General features: G+C 36.7%; 1 long non-coding RNA gene across 1 annotated transcript; it reads left to right on the forward strand.

Annotated features, from left to right (window-relative positions):
• The first annotated feature begins 9,198 nt into the window (after positions 1-9,198).
• On the forward strand, positions 9,199-19,528 carry LOC125279709. The gene is made up of 4 exons (XR_007187434.1): positions 9,199-9,242; positions 10,050-10,066; positions 10,398-10,563; positions 19,140-19,528. It is a non-coding gene; the product is annotated as an uncharacterized LOC125279709 (long non-coding RNA).
• The last annotated feature ends 5,122 nt before the right edge of the window (positions 19,529-24,650 follow it).

Genomic DNA, 24,650 nt, shown 5'->3' on the forward strand with positions numbered 1-24,650 from the left:
TACCATGGAATCACAGCAAAGACGGTCATCAACAAATGGATCAAGTATGGCACAACAGTGACATTATTAGAAGACAAAGAGAAAACTGGTCAGGGAGGCTGTTAAGAAACCTAGCAACATATTAAAGAGTTGCAGCTCTTTCAGGCAAGTACTGGTTGCCTCCTACATGTGACAACTATCTCCCGTATTCTCCATCTCTCTGGGTTGTGGGGCAGGGTGGCAAAACGCAAGCCTATATTGACTAAAAAAAACCCATCCAGCTCTATTTTGCAAAAAACATATATTCAGTCTACCAAAACCATGTGGAAAAATGTGTTATGGTCTGATGAGACCAAGATTGAACCTTTTGGCCAAAACTGTAAAAGGTATGTTTGGCACAAAAAAATAACAATGAACATCAGCAAAAGAACACCATACCCATGGAGAAACATTGTGGTGGCACCAAGCTGAGGGAATCATGAATAGTTCAGAGTACCAGTTGACTTTGGAACATAATTAAAATGTTTTTGAAAAGTCTCTTATGCTCACAGAGGCGGCATTTATTTGATCAAAAATCTAGTAAAACCACTAGTGTCAAATAGTATTACAAATTAAAACCTTTCTATTTTCATATATTTTAAAATGCAATTTATTCCTGTGATGCAAATCTGAATTTTCAGCATCATTACTCCAGTCTTCAGCGTCACTTGATCATTCAGAAATTATTCTAATATGCTGATTTGCTGCTCAATAAACATTTCTTATTTTCACAGTTAAAAACGGTTGTGCTGCTTAGTATTTTGTAGGAACTGTGATGCAGTTTTTCAGAATTCTTTCATGATATAAATTTCAAAAGAACAGCCAGGGATGGGCAGTATTTATGATACATGTATTTCAAATACGTATTTCAAATACAAAATAGTATTTTGTAATTTGTATTTGATAGGGTTGATGAAAATGGCTTTGTATTTTGTATCAAAATACTTTAGTGTTTTGTATTTTTGTATTTTTAAAATACTGTAAAATACTTTGTAAGAAGTCGACATGATGACATCATAAAATTGGTGCCTACTCTATAGTTTGCAGAGAGTTCATGTTAAGTTTTGGTGTTCATTTTGGTAGCCTAGGATAAATAGTATACTAATTTACATAATGTTCTTGAAAACATTACAGAGCAGCAACCCCCTATATTTATGATTAACAATCAAACGATTAATTGGTTAAAAACTAGTTGCTATGAATACAAGTGCCATCAGTTGTCTTCTTATGAATGACTTGTTTGTCATTGAGTCAGTGTTGCTGATGCAAAGTATGCCCTTCATTACCAAACACCAAGTAACTAAATTAGGATACAATTATGAGTCATTTGCAAACATTATACTTTTGGTTACTTTAAAACTAACCTTCATCTGGGAGATCACAGGGATATGTGAATATTTGTTCTGTTAAAGCCACAATATGTAAATTTTTGCCTCTAAAGATTGCTAATTCAAAACAAAGGCAAACCTCGATGACACCTTGATTTCACGGAATCATGGGATGTTTTGTCTTGACGTCTATAGCCGGTGGAAAAGAATCGGGACAGGACTCAGGCAGAAATCATGTTTATAGAGAGATTATTAACGTTACTGTAGTATGAAGCAGAGCAGAACCAAGTGCTGTGAGAGCAGTAACAAACCCACTGGAGCGATTACTAATGAGAGATGAGCGCGACACACAGCTCGACAACAGCGGATCTTTTATTATGCCACAGTCGCCGCTTCCGCTTCTTTCAGTCATGTGCACATAGGGTAAAGCAGCGTTGCTTATCATATTAGATACATTTGTGTGTTAAAAGTTGGTATAGTGCTACTCTGTGCGTTCGCTCAGCGGCTACTATGAGACACTTGTTGAACACTGCAGTAAGTCATGGTAAAACATGGTACTCACGATAAATCAAGAAAAAGAGATTCAAACAAAAAGGCTTAGGGCCAGATTTACTAACAGCCTCTTTTGGTGTTAAAAAACTACTGTCGGGATTTACTAAAGACACGCAGTATAAAATTAGTGCTGAAAACGCATGGACCGAGTTGTGTTTGCAGCTGACCTTATTGCATATGCATTTTTAGGAGTTTCCCTTTCAGATGCAAAACTTATGGGAGGAGAGTATTTAAATGAATCACACAATGCGATTTACTAATGTTTGCGCTCGTCAATTGGTATTTACACCATTATTTAATGCCCTAAAAAAGCATGTCTGAACACATTTTGTGACATGGCTGCAATTGTTGCTGTTAGGAGGAGACACCGCAGAGAACAGAGAGCGCGTAGAAGGTTTATTAATTTCTTTGAAATGCCAAAGTAAGACTTTATCCGAACATATCGTTTGCCAAACTATGTTGGCCTATATTTGCATGTCAGCAGATCACGTGCAAAACTTGCCAGTCCCATCAACACATCTGTGGAATTGCACTCTCACGGTAATTTGCCCCGTTTAGTAAATCTGGCCCTTAATGTGTTAAGCGATATAACATGATGAGTTTTCTGTCAATGAATGTATCCAAACTGTTGCTTCCCTGTCTAATAAAACTCATAATATACAGTACTAAAGTGTCTTTGATGTTTCCATGGTTTTTGACAAAATAAAATGGGAAATCGAGGGTAATGATGTCATTGATAGGCAACACAAGGACACGGTGTGTGTCCTGGTTAAAATAGCTTATTTCTCTTGCTTATTTAGAATTTCTTGGGAACATTTGGGATAATGTAAGTACACAAGTCAACAAAAAAATATAACATTGTTTTAGTGGTTTTTGAATATTTTAATCTAAAAATCCTGCATATTTGTGCCTTTAACTGGTTGCATATGTCAGATTTATTGCATGACTCGGGCAAAGAAAAACTGTTGCTATCAAACATTGTTTACTTAATCAAGTCAGTGTAATGGTGAAGGGATAGATCAAATGGGCCATCTGATGAAAGGTTTGCAAAGAAATTTCATGCTCCCTTGTAAAAGTATTTTGTAGTATTTTCAAAATACAAAAATACAGTAGTTTATTTTGATACATGGTTTGGCTGCTGTATTTTGTAGTTTATTTTGATACATTTAAAATTAAGGTATTTTGTATTTTATTTTAAAATACATTTTGATGTATTTTTGCCCATCCCTGAGAACAGCATGTATTTGAAAAAGAAATCTGGATAATCTGGAATTACGTAATCAATTTCCAAAAATTGAGTACTTGTAATTAGATTATATTACATTTTAAAATACTTCATATTTAAAATACTTCATATGTATATTTACATATACATATATTTACATTTTATATTTACACAATGCAGGAATTCACAAATTTTTCCCCAACAGGTAAACAAATATTTAATCTTAAGTGTTTTGATTTGATTTTATAATTATTTATTTTAACTTTACATTTTCATGATTTAATAAATAGCTTTTCATTAAACTCAAACTTAATCACCAACCCCAGGCTGGGAAAACATGATGTAATGCAATATTTAATTCACTTCATGATGTTGATAACAAAGATTGGAATTATATTTTATTATATATACACACAGATACATATACATATAGGTGCTGGTCATATAATTAGAATATCATCAAAAAGTTGATTTATTTCACTAATTCCATTCAAAAAGTGAAACTTGTATATTATATTCATTCATTACACACAGACTGATACATTTCAAATATTTATTTCTTTTAATTTTGATGATTATAACTGACAACTAAGGAAAATCCCAAATTCATTATCTCAGAAAATTAGAATATTAGTTAAGACCAATACAAAGAAAGGATTTTTAGAAATTTTGGCCAACTGAAAAGTATGAACATGAAAAGTATGAGCATGTACAGCACTCAATAATAAGTTGGGGCTCCTTTTGCCTGGCATGGCATGGAGTCGATCAGTCTGTGGCACTGCTCAGGTGTTATGAGAGCCCAGGTTGCTCTGATAGTGGCCTTCAGCTCTTCTGCATTGTTGGGTCTGGCATATCGCATCTTCCTCTTCACAATACCCCGTAGTTTTTCTATGGGGTTAAGGTCAGGCGAGTTTGCTGGCCAATTAAGAACAGGGATACCATGGTCCTTTAAACCAGGTACTGGCTTTGGCACTGTGTGCAGGTGCCAAGTCCTGTTGGAAAATTAAATCTGCATCTCCATAAAGTTGGTCAGCAGCAGGAAGCATGAAGTGCTCTAAAACTTCCTGGTATACGGCTGCGTTGACCTTGGACCTCAGAAAACACAGTGGACCAACACCAGCAGATGACATGGCACCCCAAACCATCACTGACGGTGGAAACTTTACACTGGACCTCAAGCAACGTGGATTGTGTGCCTCTCCTCTCTTCCTCCAGACTCTGGGACCCTGATTTCCAAAGGAAATGCAAAATTTACTTTCATCAGAGAACATAACTTTGGACCACTCAACAGCAGTCCAGTCCTTTTTGTCTTTAGCACAGGCAAGACGCTTCTGACTCTGTCTGTTGTTCAAGAGTGGCTTGACACAAGGAATGCGACAGCTGAAACCCATGTCTTGCATACGTCTGTGCGTAGTGGTTCTTGAAGCACTGACTCCAGCTGCAGTCCACTCTTTGTGAATCTCCCCCACATTTTTAAATGGGTTTTGTTTCACAATCCTCTCCAGGGTGCGGTTATCCCTATTGCTTGTACACTTTTTTTCTACCACATCTTTTCCTTCCCTTTGCCTCTCTATTAATGTGCTTGGACACAGAGCTCTGTGAACAGCCAGCCTCTTTTGCAATGACCTTTTGTGTCTTGCCCTCCTTGTGCAAGGTGTCAATGGTCGTCTTTTGGACAGCTGTCAAGTCAGCAGTCTTCCCATGATTGTGTGGCCTACAGAACTAGACTGAGAGACCATTTAAAGGCCTTTTCAGGTGTTTTGAGTTAATTAGCTGATTAGAGTGTGGCACCAGGTGTCTTCAATATTGAACCTTTTCACAATATTCTAATTTTCTGAGATACTGAATTTGGGATTGTCCTTAGTTGTCAGTTATAATCATCAAAATTAAAAGAAATAAACATTTGAAATATATCAGTCTGTGTGTAATGAATGAATATAATATACAAGTTTCACATTCTGAATGGAATTAGTGAAATAAATCAACTTTTTGATGATATTCTAATTATATGACCAGCACCTGTGTATATATATATATATATATATATATATATATATATATATATATATATATATAATTATAGTTTTTTTTTTTTTTTTTTAGATTTTGTCAAAAATCTTTTTAGATTTTGTCTGCTGTACTATCTTTCAAACAGCCATTCAGATTTTTGTATTAGCTATGTTGTTCATTACAGCATCAAATACTTAATACTTAACAGGCTACTTAAACACTTAATAGGCAATTTATTTTTAAACATTTGTTTACACTATTTTTCAGCAGGGGTTGGTGCTCTCTCTGGCAGCGGCAGGTCGCAGTAGCATTTGTTAATCATTTGCTGTTTACTAATGTATCATTAAAAGTTAAAAGTTGTATCTGTTAATATTATTTAATGGACCTGAGCTGACATGAAATAACAATGAACAGTATTTTTACAATATCATTAACAAACATTACCTAATGGGACCTTATTGTAAATTTGCAGAGGTGGACAAAGTACACAACTTTATTACTTGAGTGAAAGTACAAATACTACTGGTCAAATATTACTCCGTTAGAAGTGAAAGTTGTAAAGACAGTTTTTTTTTACTTAAGTAAAAGTACAGAAGTACTTTAAGTATCGAAAGTAAGTTTCCTTTTTATATCAATGCAATGTTTTATTATTCTTGTATTGTTGAATGTACTTACCATACTATCTGTGGAATAAAGAGCTTTTAGAATGTTACAAAACCTATAGAAATAAAACTGAATTGACAAAAAAAGACAGCAATAATAATCTTCATTTTTAATTTAACAGTCCTTCTACCCACCCCCACAATAAAATTAGCTTCTCCCATGATTCTGAACTCCAACTTAACAAAATAATATGTAATTTATTAGAGGTTCTGACGAAATATTAATTGCGCAGGCTATGTTTAAATGATTTGAATGAATTATTATGTTTGAATGATTCAATGACTCACTTATAAATACATCACTTGTTTCATTACTGGGGTACGTTTCCCAAAAGCAGTTAGCCAACTAAAATCGCAAGTTCCGTCTTTACTAACATAGTTCAGTGTTTCCCGAAACCATAGTTCAAACGAACATTCGCAAACAACATCACAAACTTGTGTGGTTGGAACGACAGCTCCCGAGCTGTGGTTAGAAGCATAGTTTCTTGTTTTTATAAAATGTGAACTTGATAAATCGTTATCTTAAACAAAATAAGCAAGCTGACATTAAGTACAATTTATATCTTTTATTTCGAGTATATACAAATGTCAATTACACATTTTAGTTTGTCAAGAGATTTTAAGCACTGTTTTTGAAGAGTGCGCATGTGCGTACATGATTTAGTCCATAAGAACGATCCTATGATTGAATCTGGAAATAAAGCAAAATAACTGAGAAAAACGTCTCGGTTACGTATGTAACCCTCGTTCCCTGAAGGAGGGAACGGAGACGTACGTCAGTAGTGACTGACGAATTGGGATATCGCTAGAGAGCCCTATCAGCTTCGAGAGAACTAAAACAAGCCAATGGAATTGGCATGCGATATTTGCATAATGCGCACCGCCTCCGACAGGTGTATATAAATAGGAAGCAGATGCAATCGCACTCTGTTTTTCGCTGAGGAGACAACTGGTGTCCGCACAACAGCGAGGGTACAGAAACTGTGGCGACGGGACGTACGTCTCCGTTCCCTCCTTCAGGGAACGAGGGTTACATACGTAACCGAGACGTTCCCTTTCAGTCGGTCACGTTCGAAGTACATCAGTAGTGACTGACGAATTGGGATCCCAAATAAAGCGCCACAGTTACGAAACCCCTTCCGAGCCGAAGGGGGAGGCGGAGGAACTCGACAGGGTTCGCCAAGTGGGGAACACGACTGGAGTCAATAGATGCACGTATCCGGCCCAGGGGGCGGGAATGGCATTGCAAGCCGACACTTAGAGCGGTTCAACGCGTCTACCGGCTAGTGGAAGCGAGTACACGGGAAGATACCGGCTCTACACGTAGGCTATAGAATCTAGCGAACGTGTTAGGTGTCGCCCAGCCCGCAGCTCTACAATATCTGTCAGCGAGGCACCATGAGCCAACGCCCAGGAAGAGGCCACTCCTCTGGTGGAGTGGGCTCTCAACCCAAGCGGACAAGGCACGCCTTGGGAATCGTACGCCAAGGCGATGGCATCCACTATCCAGTGGGCCATCCTCTGCTTGGAGACAGCCTTTCCCTTCTGCTGGCCTCCGTAACAGACGAAGAGCTGATCTGAGGTCCTGAAGCTTCACGTTCTGTCCACGTACACACGCAGAGCACGGACGGGACAGAGCAAACCCTGCTGAAAAAAACAATAGAAACCATTACAGAAATTGTAATGGTTTTAATGGTTTTAAAGGGAACTGTATTGGTTTTAATGGAAACTGTAATGGTCCTAGTGGGTCTGTATGGGTAATTTGCTTTTTTCTATTGGTGGCATGTTTTGCCTATTTGCCTGTATTGGTTTTAATGGAAAATGTAATAGTCCAAGTGGGTTTCTATTGGTAATTTGCTTTCTTCTATTGGTAGCATATTTTGCCTATTGGATACCATTAAGGACCAATAGAACATCTTTGGCAACCTATAGATTACACATTGGTATCTACTGGACACCAGTATGAACCATTAGAACTCCAATAAATTGAGTGGTTTCTTTAGTTAGATTTAATGATGTACAATTTATAGGTTAGATGCAGATTTATTTATTTATTTTTTACAATTATTACAACACAACAAAATAGATTAAATATGACACACAAACTAAATCTTAGCTCATTTTTCAATTGTTTAATGGTATCCTTATGTAATATGTATAGAAATTATACTGTTAAATATATGTATTGTTTAATAGAATTCACACAAAATTGTTCATTCATATAGGTCATGGGTCAACATAACTTTCCATTTTGTCCCATTTTCCCTTTTGCAGTGTAACCGCATGGGAAACAGTGTCGTAACTTTGTTTTAAAAACTGGGTGGGACAGGAGTGTGTGTGTGGCCTGGTAAACCCTATATTATGGGGATAAAATGTCCCCACAAAGATGGCAATATCTGAAATCCTTGTCCGTGTGGGGAGATTTTTCATACTAAGTGATGATTTTTAAAAATTTAAAAGGCAGAATGTTTTCTGTGATGGGTAGGTTAGGGGTAGGGTTAGTGTATGGGGATAGAATATACAATTTTTACAGTATAAAAACCATTAAGTCTCCATAAAACATGAAAGCACAACGTGTTTGTTTGTGTGTGTACAAAAATAACATAACGATATCCAGAAATCAATTTTAATTTATCAACATAGAACTCAAGTTTAATGTGATTTCATCATTCACCCACTAAGTGTGGGTTTTCTGTGGGGTTGGTTAGCCCATGTGGGGCCCTTAGCTCCGGGGCCCATAGCAGGTTTACTGTGGGCAACCCCCCATGTTCACAGCACAGTACAAGTTAAATCATTGTTTTATGATTAAATGCTCAAGGCACAGGGTTAATCAAACTTTTTAACAATCTAGTAAAATGTCACCAATGTCATTACATTCATTTGCCCATCCCATAACTAAAACTGCACACAGTCAACAAGATAGCAAGACAAGTACTGTCTTTACCTGTTTGTTTGTAGACTGAGACTGAGACAACTGTGTGTGTGTGTGTGTGTGTGTGTGTATATATATATATATATATATATATATATATATATATATATATATATATATATAGGCTATATATATGCACTACCGTTCAAAAGTTTGGGGTCAGTAAAATTTTTTTAATGTTTTTAAACAAAATCAGTAATATTGTGAAATATTATTCCAATTTAAAACAGCTGTTTTCTATACAGTAAATACAGTAAAGTGTAATTTATTCCTGTGATAAAAGCTGAATTTTCAGTTATATATATATAATATTATATATATATATATATATATTTTATAATACACACACACACACACACACAATATTAATATATTATTTTTCTGAAATGGCAATAAATAAATAAATAAATATAAATTATTAGTAATATGACATCACGTGATTAATTCTAACCAATGAGACTGCTGGAACAGCATCAATGAACTGTCATGCCGGAATCGACTGGTACCGCAAACAGGTAAGCTTTTTATATTTCTATAGTAATTTCTGAGTTTTCTATTAAAATTAGTGTAACAGGTCGAAATGGTAATGAATTAATTAATTGGAATTAAATTATACCCGCTTTAGTGGTCTATCTGATGAGTAACGTTATATTATTTAGCGTGCTGCGTTTAAATGTTATAACGGTTATAACGGTCGACTAGCCGCTCAGACAATTCATTTTCTGGTAATCTGAGGTAATATACTTTAAAAACCGCATTAATTCATTACCTTGAATTGTTTTACATCCATTTCGGTGTTAATTTGATTTATTATTGTTTCTCCGTTGCTATTTTACGCGATGACTCGACCGAGCTTGTTATGATGGCCGGGCTGAGTCAATTGTGTCTTTGTATTAAAGATTTAAACAGCGACGTAAATACAATAACTAAGCTGCACACCCTTATTAAATCTCGTTACATAAGCTACGGCCATATTACTATCATGTTATCGTGACCTAAAAATAACAAATTTTACAATAACTTTGAACGCGTTGTCAAGCTGGCGCGTGCACGCGCGGGGACAGAGAGTGAAAGAGAGAGGACTCATTGGCCTATATTCACCCGAAAAGATAACTGTCAAATTAAATCAACCATCTGTAATGTTTAATTAATTATGAAAAGATATAACTGAAGTAAAACATTTAGGCCATGAAATAGATCACTAAAATGTTAATGTAATAATTTATCTTGAATGTGTACATTTAATCAGCACATTCATCCATACAGAGCAATATTTAATATATTTTTGTTTATTTTTCTCCCTCTTCCTTGTGTGTAATCAGATCATTGGTTCTGCTCTGTAAGTACTGTTTGACTCAGTCACACATTCTCAGTTTTTGCATTGTAGATTTGTCATGCACATTTACAAAACTTTCTTTGCATTATATAACTGTATTTTCATGAAGATTTTGCTTATGTTATCTGTTAATATTTCGGGTCTCATTTTTTAAAAATGAGATGATCCTCACTTAAATGGCAAATACTGTATGTTAAATTGCAACTACTTAAATGGCAAATACTTTTCAGTACAGTGGTGTCATATGTACATTCTCAGATGTTATTATACATAAAAAATAAAATTTTAAACTGGCTTTATACCATTAAATGTTGTTTGTCCTCTCTCTTTTCAGTATTTATTGCCATCTAGTCCTGTTTGAAGAATTAACTGTGGCTCCAGCCATTAAGCAGACCTGAACCAGTTGATGAAGGTCTTCAGGATCACCAGACACTACAGTGTGAGAAAGTTGGAGCTACATACTGCAGGACGTTGGTCCTCCAGGACTGGACACCACTGTTGTAAGTGATCGATCTAGCAGTCAATCTGGATCTCTGAAAGTCATGTTCAGAACATATTGTAGGTATCTCAGCTCTGGCCCTCGAGAACCACTGTCCTGCAGACTTTAACACCAAACCTGGTCCAATATACCTGGGGCCGTATTCACAAAATGTTTTATCTTACAACTAAAAGTTCTCCTAAATAGCAGTAAAAATTCTTAGGTAAGAGTTTTCACTTAAAGGATTAGTCCACTTTTAAATAAACTTTTCCTGATAATTTACTCACCCCCATGTCATCCAAGATGTCCATGTCTTTCATTCTTCAGTCAAAAAGAAATTAAGGTTTTTGATGAAAACATTACAGGATTTTTTTCCATATAGTAGACTTCAATGGACACCAAACAGTTGAAGGTCAAAATTAGTTTCATTGCAGCTTTAAATTGTTCTACACGATCCCATACAAGAAATAATGGTCTTATCTAGAGAAACCATCACTCATTTTCTAAAAAAAAAATATTTTTTTTTTATACATTTTAACCATAAATATTCATCTTGAAGTAGCCCTGCGTTCCATTCGGAAGGGCTCATCCCTATGCCCTAATTCCTTTCAGATGGTTTCCCCTTCGGAGTGAGAGCTTCGAAGGGATGAAGGGTGTAGGGGTAAAAAAACCCTCTTTTTTTGGAACGCACTTCTGCGTCATCTTAACGAGACAATCAAGGAGGAGGAAATTGTGCAAGCAGCGCCCTTTGTTTAACGTTAGTTTATTTATTTAGGTTTATTACACCATATTGTGTCTATGTATTTGAAACATTTGAATGGACTGATAAAGGGAGCTGTAAAGTATTTTTGTTGAAGTACACTGTCGTTTTGACCATAATAATTTACTAAATCTAACTCGTATAAATATTACAATAGTACAGAAAAATACTATACATTTATAGGTAAAATCTCCTAACCTCCTGTACCCATTCTGTGACGTCAAACAACTTTCCTGTGCAAAGGATCATGGGGGCCTGAAGTGTCCATCAGTTGTACCCTTCGAAATCCTTCATTCCGAAGAGCCCTTTGAAGTGGCCCGTTTTGAGCACTTCGGTTTGGAACGACCCTTCAATATAGCGGCCATGATTGTTTTCACTCCGAAGTGCCCTTCGGAGGGCGATATATCCCGTTTGGAACCCACTGTATCGCTCTTCTTCTTCTTCTCTATTTGAATTCCAGCAGTGTAGACACTGGTAAGTGTATTACTGCCCTCCTCAGGTCAATGTTTGAACTAAATTGTCATATCAGGCATGAAAATCCCTCACCTTTCGGCAAAATTCGCCGTTTTGAAACCAAAATAGGTGACCTATGTGAATCGTGTAGATTCGATGAGAAACATTTTTTTGAAGGGGGGGGGTGTTCATATTCAGTGAACTGCGAACAGGTGCGCATGCCAGAAGGGAGCGCGAGATTCGGTGAATTGCGACCTGCGATTCAGTGAACTGTGAACAGATGCGCTTGCCAGAAGGGCGCGCGAGTGCATGGAAATATTAACGCGAAGGGCCTTGCATCACCAGTGCAGACCACCATCAGAAGCTGAAAGCACGCCTGGCCTCGGCGATTTACCTGACTGAATTTGGTGAGTCATGGCAGGGCTCGACAATAAGGACTGCCCGATGGCCCGGGGCCAGTGTGAATGACGCTCGGGACAGTAGACGCACCGGTCACTTGCCCGATCGGGCCAGTGCTGTAGGGTGTGCGTTATATATCGTCTATAACAGGGGTACTCAAGTTCAGAGGCCAAGAGGGCCGCATTTTAACAAAATGAAATGCGAAGGGCCGCAAATTATAACTTGGATCGTAAGACTTTTTTTTAGACCTACTTAAGACAATATTTGTAGTTTTACTGTTTATTTACTAAAAGTGCAGTTTATTATCTAGCTAAGTCTTAATAGTATGGTGTCGTTCTTAAAGTGTCACTGAACATGATAAATGGCATTTAAAAAAAGGATTAATAGCTTGTCTTGTTGTATTCTTAATGTACAAATGCATAAAGAAAAACAAGAACTGATGAAAAGAAATCCTTATTCATTTGAAATGTCTGCATTGTTTTCACAAGAAATTTAAGGTCTGGCTGTTGTTCACTAGCTGATAAGAGTTTGTCCGTAAGACGAAAACATTGCACTTCTTTATAGTCTTTTTATACTCCATTGCACCTTTTTAACACTTTTTATACCACCTATTTATACTCAGAGAATAATTGTTTTATTATTTGTATTATTACCTAGTCTACCTTTTAATTTGGTCAGAATCCAAAAATCTTTTTTTTTCTTCTTTTTTTTTTATGTTCAATCACAATCTCATGAATTATCTAACTATAACCAACGTTGTAAACATGATAAATAAGATTCTCCGTGAGCTCAATGATGTGACGACAGATCTGTAATGGAGCGCTCTCTGCTTGCTTTCTGTTTATAACACATTGACATAAAGAATAAAAGGTTTGTTTTCATGCTGCTCGGCAACTTACACACTGCAAAGTTTGAGGAATGTCAAATGCATTTTATCATGGAAAAATAAGGTTACTTTGTTTTTTACTTGCGCGCAGTCTCGAGCCTTTGATGGCGTTCACGAACACAAGTGCTCGACACATGCGCACTAGAGAGATTCATGCTTGTCTAGATTTTTTCGCTCAAATAGTTACAATAAAATGTCTTTGTACTTGTTTAAAATTAGAGTTGCTGGTATCCCTTAATCCCCTCAAACGAGCGATCTTCAACACGGTCGGCTATTGTGTTTTTTGTTACTCTTGTTCTGTGTTCTCCGTTTCTTTTCAGACTGAAACAACAGCCCGTTTCAGTGCTGACACCTTGTGGACAAACTAAATTAGTGCAAAAACTATTCAATGCGCGAGTGCAAAGTGCCTTCAGTTTATATTGTTCTTTGCGGTTAGAAAATCTGTGCTGCGCGCATACACTATACCCGTTCTCTGCTGATGATTACAGCGTCACGCGCACTGTACGCCTACCCTAGTGTATGTGTAAAAAAAACAAAGTAATATTCACGCTAATTTTGAACGCAAATTATAATAAAAATACATTTTATATGTAGCATGATGCGGGCCACAAATGTAATGCTGACGGGCCGGATGCGGCCCGCGGGCCGCCTGTTGAGTACCCCTGGTCTATAATATCGTAGGCTAATTGTTGATTTAACGATCTGAAATTATCGAGTATGTCCCTCACTTTACAAAAACATAGTCTAACGTCACTAGACACAGCATAGTTATTGTTACCTACGGTTAGAGTAGTGTGTTAGCATATTAAAGTGTACGCTTTCACTGCGTGATTAAGGCCCAATCCCAATTCTATTTTATACCCCTTACCCTTACCCCTACGCCTACCCCTTCCCCTTGCCCCTTGAAACAGAGTGTCAAGGGGTAGGGCTGAAAATATTCCCCTAAGAAATGGGACACCACTACTAGACCGTTACACGTCATCATAAGTCGTCGCTAGCTCCTACGTCATAGATGCGCCGATGTTTATCACACACTTCTAAAGGCCAATTCACACCGCACCGACAACAGCCAACAAACGCCAACAAACTCGTCTGTTGGAGTTTGTTGGATCGGTGTGATACCCCTGTTGGCGTTGGTCGGAGTCGGTTTTCACCCGAATGAACATGTTTAATCGGCGTTTGTCGGGTCGTGGAATGTCTGCGCGGTGTGAACAGTTTTACAACAGACGGCAACAAACTCTGACGTAATCTGACCTGGCCACGAACCGTTGCCATGACGATGAGGCAAGTCCCCTGCAAAGACAGCTGTTTGATCGCGCCCGCGCCTCACACACACACAACAAAGCAGTGGAAACGTGACATCGCAGCTTCTTCATTATAAAAAATAAAATACTGTTAAAAAAAAATAAAATATACAAAAGGTACAATAGTCCATAGTGCAATCCGTGCCATTGAGCTAGAGCAGCTGCTCCACTTCACCAAAAGAGAGAGGTAACGTTAACCACTATGAGAGCAACGCAGGTTTACCTTCAGTTTCGTTTTTAATAATTCATTTTGGCTTGTTTAGCTACATGGTTGTATATGCTTATGGGTCTCATTAATAAAAAGGGTCGTGCTAAAAAAAGCCTTAAGATGCCATCGATAGCTGTAGTGATCTCTGTTGCTTGGGCGACAGCTATTTTTTTGCATTTGTCTTCAGTTCTTCGCATAAGACAAAGGAGACGAGCCTGCGTGTTTCCTCAGGAGTCCCTGGTTGATACAGAACATACAATACTGATGAATAAGCACGCAAACTGAATGCACTTTTTGTTTATATCATGTAACGTACACGTATTTATGGACGTAACCACAACAAAACAATACATTAATCAGGCATGCGGCAAAAAGACAAGTTAGCTGCCACCGGATTTGAATTTATGTTGTCAAATCAACGCAGGTTTCAATAAAATATAAAAAAATATGTTGTGGAACTATCATAAAGTAAAAAACATTAGCGAACGTTTTTCATAGCGATTTTAACAAATCTTTTTTTCGGAGAACATAACCGTATACACGAACACAAGATTAAAGGCAACATAAAACAAGTGATTATTTATTACTAAAATACTGTTTACCGTAAAAAAAAAAACTTACATTTATGGGTCTCTCTGCTCGCTCGGTCGGCCATGTTGGAAATGTATCATACCCCTTCGTCTGAAGTGTGGTCCCGAAAAATCTTCGTTTGAAGGGCTACCTGGCCCTTCCCCCTACCCCTTCCCCTCCAACCAAATGAGAATTGGGACACCCCTACCCCTTCACGTGAACGCGCGAAACAAAGGGGAAGGGGTAAGGGGTAGGGGTAAGGGGTAGAATTGGGATTGGGCCTTAGTCTATTAAAATGCTCCCAAAATTCAAGATAAGGGGCAAAAATGCCCCTGTATATATTTCATATATAATTTAATAAAGTTATTCAATATTACACAAAGAGCTCCGTTTTTCTCCAAATATTAGCATGATTACAAATGTGATATTGATTTTATTCAGCGTACAGTTTAATGAACAAGAACTTAATATCAAGTGACTTACATTTTAGACACCAAATCGTCTGTTTCGCTGTATTTCGTCAACGAAAATAGTTCCAAAGTCCACAGAATTGTTTTGCGTTTTTGAGCAACACTTCCTGAATGAATCAGCCGCTTGAATGAATCAGTTGAATCTCAATGATTCGCTCATTAACAGTGATTCGCTGCCACCTACTGGCGGGTTTAATTTCACATTTAAAGTGTCTTCATTTTTAAAAAAAAAAATTCAAATAAATAACAGTATTTAACGTTTTATATTTTGAACATTAAAAACATTTTTATGCATCTGTAACTGCTCTTGATTAACTTTAATAAAGTTATCTATTCTATAGTTATACATTAGATTACAATTTCTGTACCTGAAAATCTTCTGTTTAAACCTACATGAAAAACTTGAAAAGCACCATTTAATTTATATGTTTGTTCTGTTGTATTTATTTGTGCTATTACTCGTAATTTGATTATTTGTTACTATTTTACTACTTACTGTTTATTTGTCTAACAATATTTAAAATAAATCTAGTAGCTTTTGGTGTCATAACCTTATGTATTGAGGTTAAATGTATCAAAAACAATGAAAACAATAACTATGCTTATTTTATAGGCCCATTTTCTTGTCTTTTACTTTTATTAATTTTTTTGTTGTGGGGCCCGGAAAATTTCGGCAGGGCAAATAAAAATTTGAACCACTGGCCCAACTGGGCCAGCAGAAAAAATCCTTAGCGTTGAGCCCTGAATGGTTTCAATAATTTTAATATTTTCTGGTATACAAGTTACCCAGGAGCTCTGTTGACATAGACTTAGCTAACGTTAGCTACAGCTTGATGAATTGAGTCATTGAACACAGCAGGAGAGAACGCAACGTTAGCCAGCTAGCTAAAGCTCCGGTGGAAAATTATTAGCTAACGCTACCGTTTTTGAGGAGGTAGATTTTGAGGTGAGGGGACTGACAAGGCAGAAGGTAAAGTGGTCCACCGTTCTAATAAGTAGACCTGCCAACCTGTACGCAATTTGCGTAGCGGATACGCATTTTGACTTCAAAGTACGCTGGTACGATTTGTCACTCTAAACTACGCAAAAACTTGGTGACGCCTCTGTGCACGCGCAGTCCACAAATCAAGCAACAGCAAAAGAAGGAAGAGTTCGACCAGGTTCTTCCCCCAAATATACTGTAAATGTTAGACCCAGTGACAGGCTGGCATGAAATGGCTTGCATAATACTTAGTAAGGAGGCCATAATAATTTTTGACTCATGGCTGAAGTTAAGTTTCTCCAGCTCTCCCCAGGTTGGCAAAAAAAAGCATCTCAAAATGCATCAGATTGATGCTTTAAAATGTGGAATATTTAAATTTTTCCCCCTAGAGGGGTAAAATCCTTCTCACCTTTTTCACCCCTGACCCGTTTTCATGCCTGCATATACAATATGCTATTCAATAGTATATAACAATTAGTTCAAACTTTGGCCTGTGGAGGGCAGTAATACACTTAGCAGTGTCTAGACTGCTGGAATCAAATAGAGAAGAAGAAGAGAGCTAGTTCAAGATGAACATTTATGGTTAAAACATTTATAATTTTTTATTTTATTTGGAAAATGAGCGATGGTTTCTCGAGATAAGACCCTTATTTCTCATCTGGGATCGTGTAGAACGCTTTAAAGCTGCAGTGAAACTAATTTTGACCTTCAACCGTTTGGGCTCCATTGAAGTCCACTATAAGGAGAATAATCCTGGAATGTTTTCATCAAAAACCTTAATTTCTTTTCGACTGAAGAAAGAAAGACATGAACATCTTGGATGACATGGGGGTGAGTAAATTATCAGGAAAAGTTTATTTAAAAGTGAACTAATCCTTTAAAACCTTTTCACAAAGCTGCTAAAACCATTACAAACAGTGAGAATTCTTAAGCTAAGAGAAAGGGTGTAGTTGACATCGTTGCTATGGATGATGTCATCACACTTATTAACTATGCACTAGGGGTTGAACTGACTAGTCGACTTTAATGCTCTGCCGTGACACTTTAAAGTCCCTGTAAAGTCAATTCTGAGAATTGATTCTAAACACATTATAAATGTGACACATATATTGCTGCAAAAACATTACAAAGACTGAACTATGTAGTACTGAATTGTGAAGTTAGAGTGTTAAACAATTTTTCACCAATTCTGTGCTCAGGATTTTTTGGGCTAACACTATATAACTGTCTGACGCACTAGAGTAACCGAGCATGGCACCACCCCTAACGCTACAGCAGCTCGCCCGCTTAATCTCGAGTGTCAATACTGTTAGTTATACAGCCTACATTTTGCTAGCTAGTAATGCCTTCATCACGCAAATGCATATTACCTGGTTGCGATAATATACAAAAGAAGCTTGTTCTCCTTATTTAAATTTGCTAAAAAACAATGATATGAAGGAGGGGTGGATTAAATTAGTCTCTGCAGTGATAATTTTACACCGGAGAGTTTTACAAACTTTCATCAGACAGCTGGGATTCACTGACAATCTGCCGGACAGAATCTCTCCCATCCCGGCCTTCATCCTCCCGTCTCACGGCGCCGTCACCTGTCGACTCGACAACAGTCGGCAGTACGTGCCCACCAATGAGTGTATGTTGCCTTGTGTGCGTAAATTAGTAGGCAGTCCACAGTAACTCTACTAAATTGTGCAACCCTCTATCGTGATTCTTTTGTTTATATGCATCAGTGAGTTTGACTGATTAGACAAATAAGTTGAGGCGGCAGCTCTCGCGAGTGGGTGTGGTTTCAGCGCCGACAGCGGACACGCCCCTAGCGTTTGAGAGCAGAGAATACTGCTAATTTTTTCAAGATTTTGATAATTTATTTAATTTACTTGACGTTTTTTTTAATCATTCAAATTTGGCTGGGTGGTTAATAGCACATTTTACTGTGGTGTGACAAACTCAGAACACAGACTTTAATAGGCCTTTACAGGGACTTTAAGCTTGACGTCGACTAGTCGCTGGTCCTATAGAGGGCGCAGCAGCATAAGAATTCTTTGATGTTCACATTTACGCTTCGTTTCCAAAATGGTTACGTTGCTACAGCCTTCATACTGTAACCGTATCAAAGAACCTAAAAAAATATGAAAATAGATATTCCCAAATTTTTAATATAGGCTATAGGGAATTGCACGCAACATATATGGATTTGTTTTTAATTTTGTTTTTAATGACCCACCCCGCAAATAAAGTGACAATTTCTTATCCCACCCCAACCCGACCTGTGGGGTCTGTGGGTTATGAGATGACCCGCACATCACTAACCTACAACTGGAGAAGGTTAAATAACAGATGACTGTCATGCTATGAACCTGACATGACTAATGGCAAAATTCAAGATCTTGAATCTGCTCAAAGTACACCCAAATATGTTGGGTGAAATAATGAAGTTTGGTCAACAACTATGTTCTTGCAACTTCTTTGAGAGTCCCATATAATATATAATGTATGGATAATCTCATGTACTGGTAATGTGGTTTAAGAGGTACATTGTCCTAATGAATTCTCCTTCTTTTTGCAGGTCTAAGCCAGCCACAGTGGATACAGTGAAGCCACAAACACAGTTCATAGTTCTTGTATTTCTATTACATATTAAGTAATAAAAAAGATCATGTTAATAATTTTTGTCAGATGTTTATTTCCAGCTGGGTTTAGTAAAAAAGATGGTCTTGATCCAAGTATAATTTTGATTTTAGTTGCATGTTCTTAATTCTTTGCAAAACACAACCTGAAGAGTTAGCTATTGAAAAGTTGGTGTGCAGTTTATATCAATTAAAATTATATATTCTTGAGCGTTTTTTTTAAGCCACAAGGACAAAACCAGTGTATAATTGTTGTAATAATTTAAATTATTTAATTAATCAATGGCCTAATTAACAGCTACCAGTTAAACATACAAATCAGAACGAATACAAAAACTGCAATGGAAACTATTAAATATTTGCAAGTAAAGACCAATACAACTTTGTAATGGAACCATTAGAACCAATACAAAAACTGTAATGGAAACCATTAAATATGTGCAAGTAAAGACCAATACAAATTTGTAATGGAACCATTAGAACCAATACAAAAACTGCAATGGAAACCATTAAATATGTGCAAATAAAGACCAATACAACTTTGTAATGGAACCATTAGAACCAATACAAAAACTGCAATGAAAACCATTAAATATTTGCAAATAAAGACCAATACAACTTTGTAATGGAACCATTAGAACCAATACAAAAACTGCAATGAAAACCATTAAATATTTGCAAATAAAGACCAATACAACTTTGTAATGGAACCATTAGAACCAATACAAAAACTGCAATGGAAACCATTAAATATTTGCAAATAAAGACCAATACAACTTTGTAATGGAACCATTAGAACCAATACAAAAACTGCAATGGAAACCATTAAATATTTGCAAATAAAGACCAATACAACTTTGTAATGGAACCATTAGAACCAATACAAAAACTGCAATGGAAACCATTAAATATTTGCAAATAAAGACCAATACAACTTTGTAATGGAACCATTAGAACCAATACAAAAACTGCAATGGAAACCATTAAATATTTGCAAATAAAGACCAATACAACTTTGTAATGGAACCATTAGAACCAATACAAAAACTGCAATGGAAACCATTAAATATTTGCAAATAAAGACCAATACAAATCTGTAATGGAAACTAATACAAACCAATAAATCCTAATGGAATGTGGAACGCTCAAGCCAAGCCCTAAAACAGCAGTTGAGAGCTTAGCTCAGGCTCCCCGGGAAGCTCGCGACCTCGCTGTTGTGCCTTAACGCCAACACAAACAGACGCTGAATCTCCAAGGCTGTTTAGTTTCACTCTTGTGAAGTCTGAAGCTGGACACCAACTGTTGGCTCCGAAGCGAAAGACAGAGTCCGATTGCATCTGCTTCCTATTTATATACACCTGTCGCCTCCGATGCGCATTATGCAAATATCGCACGCCAATTCCATTGGCTTGTTTTAGTTCACTCAAAGCTGATAGGGCTCTCTAGCGATATCCCAATTCGTCGGTCACTACTGACGTACGTCGAACGTCACCGACTGAAAGGGAATGAGAATTATTCCTCAGATGCCATGGCCATAATTTATTGCAAAACATCTAGACATCATTCACATTCACTACTTTTTTTTGATCGTAGACATCAGTGTTTATGTGCGAACTATAAACTTTTATCCCAGTACTTCTATGATAAAGTAATACACACACATGACAACTACTCTCTCTTGCTCAACGGCAGCATCAACGCAGACAGACAAAGGTAACAACAACATAAAAAAGAAACTATAAAAGTTAGAAAATATTAACTTAACTACTTAACTGTCTTCTTCCATTGTGTCATCAACTTTTCATCAGTGTTCAAAAAATGCTGGGAAATCAGTGATCTTCATGACATGTGACCTACGGAGCCCCGCACATGACATGCAAGAAAAAAAATTAATTGTGTGCACGATTTACTAATTCGTTCCCTCGATTTACTAAATTGTGCGCACAGCTTATTAATTTGTTCCCTCGAATTACTAAATCCTGCACATGAATTACTAAAACGTGCACACGATTTACTATTTCATTCCCTCGATTTATAAATCATGCGCATGATCTGGGGCTCCGTAGTGACCCTACAAGAGTGATTATTAAAAAATGTAAAAAAAACCCCAAACAAAACAAAACAAAACTCTGAAGCGTTTTGAAATCGGCCCATACATATATATATATATATATATATATTTTTTTTTTTTTTTTTTTTTTTTTTTAAATAGTTTTTTTTTTCACACACAAAAAGTATTCTTGTCGCTTTATAATATTAAGATAGAACCACTGAACTCACATGAACTGTTTCAAATATGTTTTTAGTATCTTTATGGACCTTGAGAGTTTGAATGGCTTTCCTCACTGAGCCATCGGATTTTATCAACAATATCTTAATTTGTGTTCAGAAGATGAACGAAGGTCTGAACTGTAGAATGACATTAGGGTGAGTAATAAATTATATTATTTTCATTTTTGGGTGAACTAACCCTTTAAAGGTGCAGCTATATTCACTGTGTTGATGTAATTTCCAATGAAACAGGAAAACAGGGCGGGATATATCTAGAAGCTCCTCTCCTTTTTTCAAAATAGCCAATATATTTCACCTAGATCACAGTTCGGGCCAGAGCCATTGAGCTCTTAAAACCTAATTTTCCTCACAATCTCTAACCTTTTCATCTCCATATATTGCTTTAAAATATAGCATTGTTTGTAGAATTCCAATCGGAACGTTTTCTGTGCCGACTCGCACATATATTCCATACTGCAGGATTAGCTTTGGTCAGACAGAATTCTCTGTTAGGAGCTCTAAGCTCTGGAATTTATTACCATCTGACATTAAAACTATCCCTGACTTTAAAATGTTTTCTTCCAGACCTAAGACTTGTACTCCTTTTTAATACTGTAACTATACTATGTATGCTTGGAAGATATAGAGTTTTATTATTTGAGCATTATATTATTGTATGAACTGGTTTCTGGATATTTTATTGTATTTACTGTTGTTTCTTTTTTTATTTTATTTTATTTTTATTTTGACTGTTAAAAGCCCTTCTAGGGACAGGTGTTGCAAATTAGCTACGGCTATATACACTGTGATACAGACATCAGATTGTTTTGCTATAATGATCTATGTTGGTGCTATCTGTCCCTATCAAATAAACCATAAATAAATAAATATTTTTTTTTATTTATATATAAATTCTCTGCGCTCTTGTGTCTCTGGACCAGAGCAGACTGTGCTTGTGCTGCGGCAAATAGGACACTAACATGAAAATGGACTTCATTTGCATCAGTGGAAAGTATATTTACATTTTCTGAATCATAGTGCACTATGTGTCATTCACCATATAGAAACTAGTAAATGTGTGAAGAAATGACTGATTTCAGCCACAGCTTCAGAGTCTGTTTGTAGTGTTGGAGGGGGCGGGACTGCAGATTCTAGAGAGCATTTGATTGGACAGAAGATTTGATGAGAAGTTTAAGTCTGCAGTCCATTTTAGCAGAAGTGAGAGACTGTAAGTTTTGCATACTTATCTCCTAAATGCAAATTTTGTTTTGGAACACACCAGCTTATTCATAACCTTAAGGCTAACATATTCATACTTAAACCAAAAAATTTAAATTTTGATTTCAGGGGGTGATTTTAAAAGTTGAACTTCTTTTTAACTTGGGTGCCCTGTTTTTAGAATGCCTAAATATATTAATCAACCATATTATTCTATTCTATTCTCTCAAAATTCATTTGGTAAAAACTTTGTGTAAAAAATGACAATGATGTACACGACAATGATGTACCAAAAATGTAAATGTTCCCTTTCCCAGATAGCACATGTACATCTGCAAGATGTCTGTTAAATATCACTTCTTAAAGACATGTTCTAAACGTCTATTTGACATCTGAAAGGAAACGTTCTATGGGTGTATTGCAGATGAGCAAACCAAACTCTCTAAAAAATATGTCTTCCAGATGTAAACACACACATCAAATATACGTCTCTGAGATGTATGTCCCAGATAGCATACATATGTCTGCAAGATGTTAAAGATCACTTAATCTGGAATGCATCTGCTGTTTACAAACATCTGAAAGACGTCTTTAAGATGTCAGTTTTACATACATTCTAAATCATAAACATCTTAAAGGGTCATGAAACCCCCCCTTTTAGCCTGGTCGTTCACCTCTGAGCTGGAAAATCTTTGTAAAAATGGGTGTGTAAAGCTCTGGAAAAGTGGGAGTGTAGAGGGGGGGAAGAGGGGAGAGAACAACCAATGAAACACAGACCTACAGCACACTCATTATACAGAATAATGAATATTAATATATGAGCTCGGAGAAAATGACAACAAATTCCCAAGCACAAGGGAGAAATGCTAAAGAATATTTAAAAGGGCTAATAATACTTTCATTATGTTTACAAGCACTATAGTTTCATGATAAATGACACATAGTTTAAACAGAGAAAGAATAAAGACATAGTTTAATTTTGTCCATTCTCTAAGTCTTTTGTTCATCAGAATAATCGTGTCATTGCGTTCAGATACACCTCTGTATAAGTGTCCAGTTTGCACATATATTTCATTTGAAGAAGACTTGATGAATATTTAGATGAAATGTGTCTATAAAAACTTTAAACACGGATACATTATTCTGTATATGAGCTATGAGCCACGTGGCTAGTGTTGTTAAACACAACGCGGAGCTCCGCGCTGAAACTGATCATATGCGCGCTCCGCCTGTATATCATAATAACAATTGTATTTTTCATGTGTTTGTATTCAAACTTCAGTTCTGACAGCATCGCGGGCAAAATACAAAACACCACTCATGTGCTTGCCGTGCTGAGGGAAACATAGCCTACAGCTCGCGTGTCTATAGTCAGAACGTAGAGGTGAATGAACAGCACTTTTTTGACATTTGAATTATCCGCTGTAATACTAATGCATACTACAGCACAGTGATTAGATTGAATGTGCTTTAAAGGTGCCCAAGAATGCTTTTTCACAAGATGTAATATAAGTCTAAGGTGTCTCCTGAATGTGTCTGTGAAGTTTCAGCTCAAAATACCCCATAGATTTTTTTTAATTAATTTTTTTAACTGCCTATTTTGGGGCATCATTAACAATGCACTGATTTACACTCGGCGCCGCCCCCTTAAATCACGTGCTCCCTGCCACACGAGCTGTCGACTATATTACAGCGCATTTACAAAGTTCATACAGCTAATATAACCCTCAAATGGATCTTTACAAGAGTTCGTCATGCATGCTGTATGCATGCTTCGAATTATGTGAGTAAAGTATTTATTTGGATGTTAAAGTTTTATTCTGAGTGAATTTGAGGCTGTCCTCTGTGGCTAACGGCTAATGCTACACTGTTGGAGAGATTTATAAAGAATGAAGTTGTGTTTATGCATTATACAGACTGCAAGTGTTTAAAAAATGAAAATAGCGACGGCTCTTGTCTCC

The sequence above is a fragment of the Megalobrama amblycephala genome, linkage group LG1 (genome assembly GCF_018812025.1).
Source record: "Megalobrama amblycephala isolate DHTTF-2021 linkage group LG1, ASM1881202v1, whole genome shotgun sequence".
Taxonomy (NCBI): Eukaryota; Metazoa; Chordata; class Actinopteri; order Cypriniformes; family Xenocyprididae; genus Megalobrama; species Megalobrama amblycephala.